A 9,176-nucleotide genomic window follows, 5' to 3' on the forward strand; every position below is an offset into this window, starting at 1 on the left:
TCAGAGCTCTTCAAATCTGTATTAATATTGATCATGGGGGGTGAGGTTAAGAAGTTATCCCGTGAAAACCTCACCAAGCCGGAACTACTTTCGTGTTTATGCATCAGAAATCCGATAAAAATAATTGACGACTTTAAGGCTTAATAAAAAATTAACGGCTAATGGCAAAAATATTTCTTCTAATGGCAAAAAGTGCTACATGTCAGAGCTCTTCAAATCTGTATTAATATTTATCATAGGGGGTGAGATTAGGAAATTATCCCGTGATAACCTCACCCAGCAGGAACTACTTTCGTGTTTATGCATCAGAAATCCTATAAAAATAATTAACGATTTTAAGGCTTATAAAAAATTAACGGCTAATGGCAAAAATATTTCTTCTAATGACAAAAAGTGCTACATGTCAGAGATCTTCAAATTTGTATTAATATTTATCATGGGGGTTGAGGTTGAGAAGTTATCCCGTGAAAACCTCACCCAGACGGAAATATTTTCGTGTTTATGCATCAGAAATCCTATCAAAATAATTAACAACTTTAAGGCTTAATAAAAAATTAACAGCTAATGGCAAAAGTATTTCTTCTAATGACAAAAAGTGCTACATGTCAGAGCTCTTCAAATCTGTATTAATATTTATCATGGGGGGTGAGGTTAAGAAGTTATCCCGTGAAAACCTCATCCAGCCGGAACTACTTTCGTGTTTATGCATCAGAAATCCTATAAAAATAATTAACGACTTTAAGGCTTAATAAAAAATTAACAGCTAATGGCAAAAATCAGAAATCCTATAAAAATAATTAACGACTTTAAGGCTTAATAAAAAAAATTAACGCGTATGGCAAACATATTTCTTCTAATGACAAAAAGTGCTACATGTCAGAGCTCTTCAAATCTGTATTAATATTTATAATGGGGTTGAGGTTAAGAAGTTATCCCGTGAAAACCTCACCCAGCCAGAAATACTTTCGTGTTTATGCATCAGAAATCCTATAAAAATAATTAACGACTTTAAGGCTTATTAAGAAAATTAACGGCTAATGGCAAAAATATTTCTTCTAATGGCAAAAAGTGCTACATGTCAAAGCTCTTCAAATCTGTATTACTATTTTTCATGAGGGGTGAGGTTAAGAAGTAATCCCGTGAAAACCTCACCCAGACGGAACTACTTTCGTGTTTATGCATCAGAAATCCTATAAAAAAAATCAACAACTTTAAGGCTTAATAAAAAATGAACGGCTAATGGCAAAAATCAGAAATCCTATAAAAATAATTAACGACTTTAAGGCTTAATAAAAAATTAACGGCTAATGGCAAAAATATTTCTTCTAATGGCAAAAAGTGCTACATGTCAGAGCTCTTCAAATCTGTATTAATATTTATCATGGGGGGTGAGGTTAAGAAGTTATCCCGTGAAAACCTCACCCAGCCGGAACTACTTTCGTGTTTATGCGTCAGAAATCCTATAAAAATAATTGACGACTTTAAGGCTTAATAAAAAATTAACGGCTAATGGAAAAAATCAGAAATCCTATAAAAATAATTAACGACTTTAAGGCTTAATAAAAAAATTAACGACTAATGACAAACATATTTCTTCTAATGACAAAAAGTGCTACATGTCAGAGCTCTTCAACTCTGTATTAATATTTATCATAGGGGGTGAGGTTAAGAAGTTATCCCGTGATAACCTCACCCAGCAGGAACTACTTTCGTGTTTTTGCATCAGAAATCCTATAAAAATAATTAACGAGTTTAAGGCTTAATAAAAAATTAACGGCTAATGGCAAAAATATTTCTTCTAATGACAAAAAGTGCTACATGTCAGAGCTCTTCAAATTTGTATTAATATTTATCATGGGGGTTGAGGTTGAGAAGTTATCCCGTGAAAACCTCACCCAGACGGAAATATTTTCGTGTTTATGCATCAGAAATCCTATAAAAATAATTAACAACTTCAAGGCTTAATAAAAAATTAACAGCTAATGGCAAAAGTATTTCTTCTAATGGCAAAAAGTGCTACATGTCAGAGCTCTTCAAATCTGTATTAATATTTATCATGGGGGGTGAGGTTAAGAAGTTATCCCGTGAAAACCTCATCCAGCCGGAACTACTTTCGTGTTTATGCATCAGAAATCCTATAAAAATAATTAACGACTTTAAGGCTTAATAAAAAATTAACAGCTAATGGCAAAAATCAGAAATCCTATAAAAATAATTAACGACTTTAAGGCTTAATAAAAAAAATTAACGCGTATGGCAAACATATTTCTTCTAATGACAAAAAGTGCTACATGTCAGAGCTCTTCAAATCTGTATTAATATTTATAATGGGGTTGAGGTTAAGAAGTTATCCCGTGAAAACCTCACCCAGCCAGAAATACTTTCGTGTTTATGCATCAGAAATCCTATAAAAATAATTAACGACTTTAAGGATTATTAAAAAAATTAACGGCTAATGGCAAAAATATTTCTTCTAATGGCAAAAAGTGCTACATGTCAAAGCTCTTCAAATCTGTATTACTATTTTTCATGAGGGGTGAGGTTAAGAAGTTATCCCGTGAAAACCTCACCCAGCCGGAACTACTTTCGCGTTTATGCATCAGAAATCCTATAAAAATAATTGACGACTTTAAGGCTTAATAAAAAATTAACGGCTAATGGAAAAAATCAGAAATCCTATAAAAATAATTAACGACTTTAAGGCTTAATAAAAAAATTAACGACTAATGACAAACATATTTCTTCTAATGACAAAAAGTGCTACATGTCAGAGCTCTTCAACTCTGTATTAATATTTATCATAGGGGGTGAGGTTAAGAAGTTATCCCGTGATAACCTCACCCAGCAGGAACTACTTTCGTGTTTTTGCATCAGAAATCCTATAAAAATAATTAACGAATTTAAGGCTTAATAAAAAATTAACGGCTAATGGCAAAAATATTTCTTCTAATGACAAAAAGTGCTACATGTCAGAGCTCTTCAAATTTGTATTAATATTTATCATGGGGGTTGAGGTTGAGAAGTTATCCCGTGAAAACCTCACCCAGACGGAAATATTTTCGTGTTTATGCATCAGAAATCCTATAAAAATAATTAACAACTTTAAGGCTTAATAAAAAATTAACAGCTAATGGCAAAAGTATTTCTTCTAATGGCAAAAAGTGCTACATGTCAGAGCTCTTCAAATCTGTATTAATATTTATCATGGGGGGTTAGGTTAAGAAGTTATCCCGTGAAAACCTCATCCAGCCGGAACTACTTCCGTGTTTATGCATCAGAAATCCTATAAAAATAATTAACGACTTTAAGGCTTAATAAAAAATTAACAGCTAATGGCAAAAATCAGAAATCCTATAAAAATAATTAACGACTTTAAGGCTTAATAAAAAAATTAACGACTAATGGCAAACATATTTCTTCTAATGACAAAAAGTGCTACATGTCAGAGCTCTTCAAATCTGTATTAATATTTATCATGGGGGTGAGGTTAAGAAGTTATCCCGTGAAAACCTCACCCAGCCAGAAATACTTTCGTGTTTATGCATCAGAAATCCTATAAAAATAATTAACGACTTTAAGGATTATTAAAAAAATTAACGGCTAATGGCAAAAATATTTCTTCTAATGGCAAAAAGTGCTACATGTCAAAGCTCTTCAAATCTGTATTACTATTTTTCATGAGGGGTGAGGTTAAGAAGTTATCCCGTGAAAACCTCACCCAGCCGGAACTACTTTCGCGTTTATGCATCAGAAATCCTATAAAAATAATTGACGACTTTAAGGCTTAATAAAAAATTAACGGCTAATGGAAAAAATCAGAAATCCTATAAAAATAATTAACGACTTTAAGGCTTAATAAAAAAATTAACGACTAATGACAAACATATTTCTTCTAATGACAAAAAGTGCTACATGTCAGAGCTCTTCAACTCTGTATTAATATTTATCATAGGGGGTGAGGTTAAGAAGTTATCCCGTGATAACCTCACCCAGCAGGAACTACTTTCGTGTTTTTGCATCAGAAATCCTATAAAAATAATTAACGAATTTAAGGCTTAATAAAAAATTAACGGCTAATGGCAAAAATATTTCTTCTAATGACAAAAAGTGCTACATGTCAGAGCTCTTCAAATTTGTATTAATATTTATCATGGGGGTTGAGGTTGAGAAGTTATCCCGTGAAAACCTCACCCAGACGGAAATATTTTCGTGTTTATGCATCAGAAATCCTATAAAAATAATTAACAACTTTAAGGCTTAATAAAAAATTAACAGCTAATGGCAAAAGTATTTCTTCTAATGGCAAAAAGTGCTACATGTCAGAGCTCTTCAAATCTGTATTAATATTTATCATGGGGGGTTAGGTTAAGAAGTTATCCCGTGAAAACCTCATCCAGCCGGAACTACTTCCGTGTTTATGCATCAGAAATCCTATAAAAATAATTAACGACTTTAAGGCTTAATAAAAAATTAACAGCTAATGGCAAAAATCAGAAATCCTATAAAAATAATTAACGACTTTAAGGCTTAATAAAAAAATTAACGACTAATGGCAAACATATTTCTTCTAATGACAAAAAGTGCTACATGTCAGAGCTCTTCAAATCTGTATTAATATTTATCATGGGGGTGAGGTTAAGAAGTTATCCCGTGAAAACCTCACCCAGCCAGAAATACTTTCGTGTTTATGCATCAGAAATCCTATAAAAATAATTAACGACTTTAAGGCTTATTAAAAAAATTAACGGCTAATGGCAAAAATATTTCTTCTAATAGCAAAAAGTGCTACATGTCAAAGCTCTTCAAATCTGTATTACTATTTTTCATGAGGGGTGAGGTTAAGAAGTTATCCCGTGAAAACCTCACCCAGACGGAAATATTTTCGTGTTTATGCATCAGAAATCCTATAAAAATAATTAACAACTTCAAGGCTTAATAAAAAATTAACAGCTAATGGCAAAAGTATTTCTTCTAATGGCAAAAAGTGCTACATGTCAGAGCTCTTCAAATCTGTATTAATATTTATCATGGGGGGTGAGGTTAAGAAGTTATCCCGTGAAAACCTCATCCAGCCGGAACTACTTTCGTGTTTATGCATCAGAAATCCTATAAAAATAATTAACGACTTTAAGGCTTAATAAAAAATTAACAGCTAATGGCAAAAATCAGAAATCCTATAAAAATAATTAACGACTTTAAGGCTTAATAAAAAAAATTAACGCGTATGGCAAACATATTTCTTCTAATGACAAAAAGTGCTACATGTCAGAGCTCTTCAAATCTGTATTAATATTTATAATGGGGTTGAGGTTAAGAAGTTATCCCGTGAAAACCTCACCCAGCCAGAAATACTTTCGTGTTTATGCATCAGAAATCCTATAAAAATAATTAACGACTTTAAGGATTATTAAAAAAATTAACGGCTAATGGCAAAAATATTTCTTCTAATGGCAAAAAGTGCTACATGTCAAAGCTCTTCAAATCTGTATTACTATTTTTCATGAGGGGTGAGGTTAAGAAGTTATCCCGTGAAAACCTCACCCAGCCGGAACTACTTTCGCGTTTATGCATCAGAAATCCTATAAAAATAATTGACGACTTTAAGGCTTAATAAAAAATTAACGGCTAATGGAAAAAATCAGAAATCCTATAAAAATAATTAACGACTTTAAGGCTTAATAAAAAAATTAACGACTAATGACAAACATATTTCTTCTAATGACAAAAAGTGCTACATGTCAGAGCTCTTCAACTCTGTATTAATATTTATCATAGGGGGTGAGGTTAAGAAGTTATCCCGTGATAACCTCACCCAGCAGGAACTACTTTCGTGTTTTTGCATCAGAAATCCTATAAAAATAATTAACGAATTTAAGGCTTAATAAAAAATTAACGGCTAATGGCAAAAATATTTCTTCTAATGACAAAAAGTGCTACATGTCAGAGCTCTTCAAATTTGTATTAATATTTATCATGGGGGTTGAGGTTGAGAAGTTATCCCGTGAAAACCTCACCCAGACGGAAATATTTTCGTGTTTATGCATCAGAAATCCTATAAAAATAATTAACAACTTTAAGGCTTAATAAAAAATTAACAGCTAATGGCAAAAGTATTTCTTCTAATGGCAAAAAGTGCTACATGTCAGAGCTCTTCAAATCTGTATTAATATTTATCATGGGGGGTTAGGTTAAGAAGTTATCCCGTGAAAACCTCATCCAGCCGGAACTACTTCCGTGTTTATGCATCAGAAATCCTATAAAAATAATTAACGACTTTAAGGCTTAATAAAAAATTAACAGCTAATGGCAAAAATCAGAAATCCTATAAAAATAATTAACGACTTTAAGGCTTAATAAAAAAATTAACGACTAATGGCAAACATATTTCTTCTAATGACAAAAAGTGCTACATGTCAGAGCTCTTCAAATCTGTATTAATATTTATCATGGGGGTGAGGTTAAGAAGTTATCCCGTGAAAACCTCACCCAGCCAGAAATACTTTCGTGTTTATGCATCAGAAATCCTATAAAAATAATTAACGACTTTAAGGATTATTAAAAAAATTAACGGCTAATGGCAAAAATATTTCTTCTAATGGCAAAAAGTGCTACATGTCAAAGCTCTTCAAATCTGTATTACTATTTTTCATGAGGGGTGAGGTTAAGAAGTTATCCCGTGAAAACCTCACCCAGCCGGAACTACTTTCGCGTTTATGCATCAGAAATCCTATAAAAATAATTGACGACTTTAAGGCTTAATAAAAAATTAACGGCTAATGGAAAAAATCAGAAATCCTATAAAAATAATTAACGACTTTAAGGCTTAATAAAAAAATTAACGACTAATGACAAACATATTTCTTCTAATGACAAAAAGTGCTACATGTCAGAGCTCTTCAACTCTGTATTAATATTTATCATAGGGGGTGAGGTTAAGAAGTTATCCCGTGATAACCTCACCCAGCAGGAACTACTTTCGTGTTTTTGCATCAGAAATCCTATAAAAATAATTAACGAATTTAAGGCTTAATAAAAAATTAACGGCTAATGGCAAAAATATTTCTTCTAATGACAAAAAGTGCTACATGTCAGAGCTCTTCAAATTTGTATTAATATTTATCATGGGGGTTGAGGTTGAGAAGTTATCCCGTGAAAACCTCACCCAGACGGAAATATTTTCGTGTTTATGCATCAGAAATCCTATAAAAATAATTAACAACTTTAAGGCTTAATAAAAAATTAACAGCTAATGGCAAAAGTATTTCTTCTAATGGCAAAAAGTGCTACATGTCAGAGCTCTTCAAATCTGTATTAATATTTATCATGGGGGGTTAGGTTAAGAAGTTATCCCGTGAAAACCTCATCCAGCCGGAACTACTTCCGTGTTTATGCATCAGAAATCCTATAAAAATAATTAACGACTTTAAGGCTTAATAAAAAATTAACAGCTAATGGCAAAAATCAGAAATCCTATAAAAATAATTAACGACTTTAAGGCTTAATAAAAAAATTAACGACTAATGGCAAACATATTTCTTCTAATGACAAAAAGTGCTACATGTCAGAGCTCTTCAAATCTGTATTAATATTTATCATGGGGGTGAGGTTAAGAAGTTATCCCGTGAAAACCTCACCCAGCCAGAAATACTTTCGTGTTTATGCATCAGAAATCCTATCAAAATAATTAACGACTTTAAGGCTTATTAAAAAAATTAACGGCTAATGGCAAAAATATTTCTTCTAATAGCAAAAAGTGCTACATGTCAAAGCTCTTCAAATCTGTATTACTATTTTTCATGAGGGGTGAGGTTAAGAAGTTATCCCTTGAAAACCTCACCCAGACGGAACTACTTTCGTGTTTATGCATCAGAAATCCTATAAAAAAATCAACAACTTTAAGGCTTAATAAAAAATGAACGGCTAATGGCAAAAATCAGAAATCATATAAAATTAATTAACGACTTTAAGGCTTAATAAAAAATTAACGGCTAATGGCAAAAATATTTCTTCTAATGTCAAAAAGTGCTACATGTCAGAGCTCTTCAAATCTGTATTAATATTTATCATGGGGGGTGAGGTTAAGAAGTTATCCCGTGAAAACCTCACCAAGCCGGAACTACTTTCGTGTTTATGCATCAGAAATCCTATAAAAATAATTGACGACTTTAAGGCTTAATAAAAAATAAACGGCTAATGCAAGAAAACAGAAATCCTATAAACATAATTGACGACTTTAAGGCTTAATAAAAAATTAACGGCTTATGGCAAAAATATTTCTTCTGATGGCAAAAAGTGCTACATGTCAGAGTTCTTCAAATATGTATTAATATTTATCATGGGGGGTGAGGTTAGGAAGTTACCCCGTGAAAACCTCACCAAGCCGGAACTACTTTCGTGTTTATGCATCAGAAATCCTATAAAAATAATTGACGACTTTAAGGCTTAATAAAAAATTAACGGCTAATGACAAAAATATTTCTTCTAATGGGAAAAAAGTGCTACATGTCAGAGCTCTTCAAATCTGTATTAATATTTATCATGGGGGGTGAGGTTAAGAAGTTATCCCGTGAAAACCTCATCCAGCCGGAACTACTTCCGTGTTTATGCATCAGAAATCCTATAAAAATAATTAACAACTTTAAGGCTTAATAAAAAATGAACGGTTAATGGCAAAAATCAGAAATCCTATAAAAATAATTAACGAGTTTAAGGCTTAATAAAAAATTAACGACTAATGGCAAAAATATTTCTTCTAATGACAAAAAGTGCTACATGTCAGAGCTTTTCAAATTTGTATTAATATTTGACAGGGGGGTTGAGGTTGAGAAGTTATCCCGTGAAAACCTCACCCAGAGGGAAATATTTTCGTGTTTATGCATCAGAAATCCTATAAAAATAATTAACGACTTTAAGGCTTAATAAAAAATTAACAGCTAATGGCAAAAGTATTTCTTCTAATGGCAAAAAGTGCTACATGTCAGAGCTCTTCAAATCTGTATTAATATTTATCATGGGGGGGTGAGGTTAAGAAGTTATCCCGTGAAAACCTCACCAAGCCGGAACTACTTTCGTGTTTATGCATCAGAAATCCTATAAAAATAATTGACGACTTTAAGGCTTAATAAAAAATAAACGGCTGATGGAAAAAATCAGAAATCCTATAAAAATAATTAAGG

This window comes from Ostrea edulis, chromosome 8 (assembly GCF_947568905.1).
Source record: "Ostrea edulis chromosome 8, xbOstEdul1.1, whole genome shotgun sequence".
Lineage (NCBI taxonomy): Eukaryota > Metazoa > Mollusca > Bivalvia > Ostreida > Ostreidae > Ostrea > Ostrea edulis.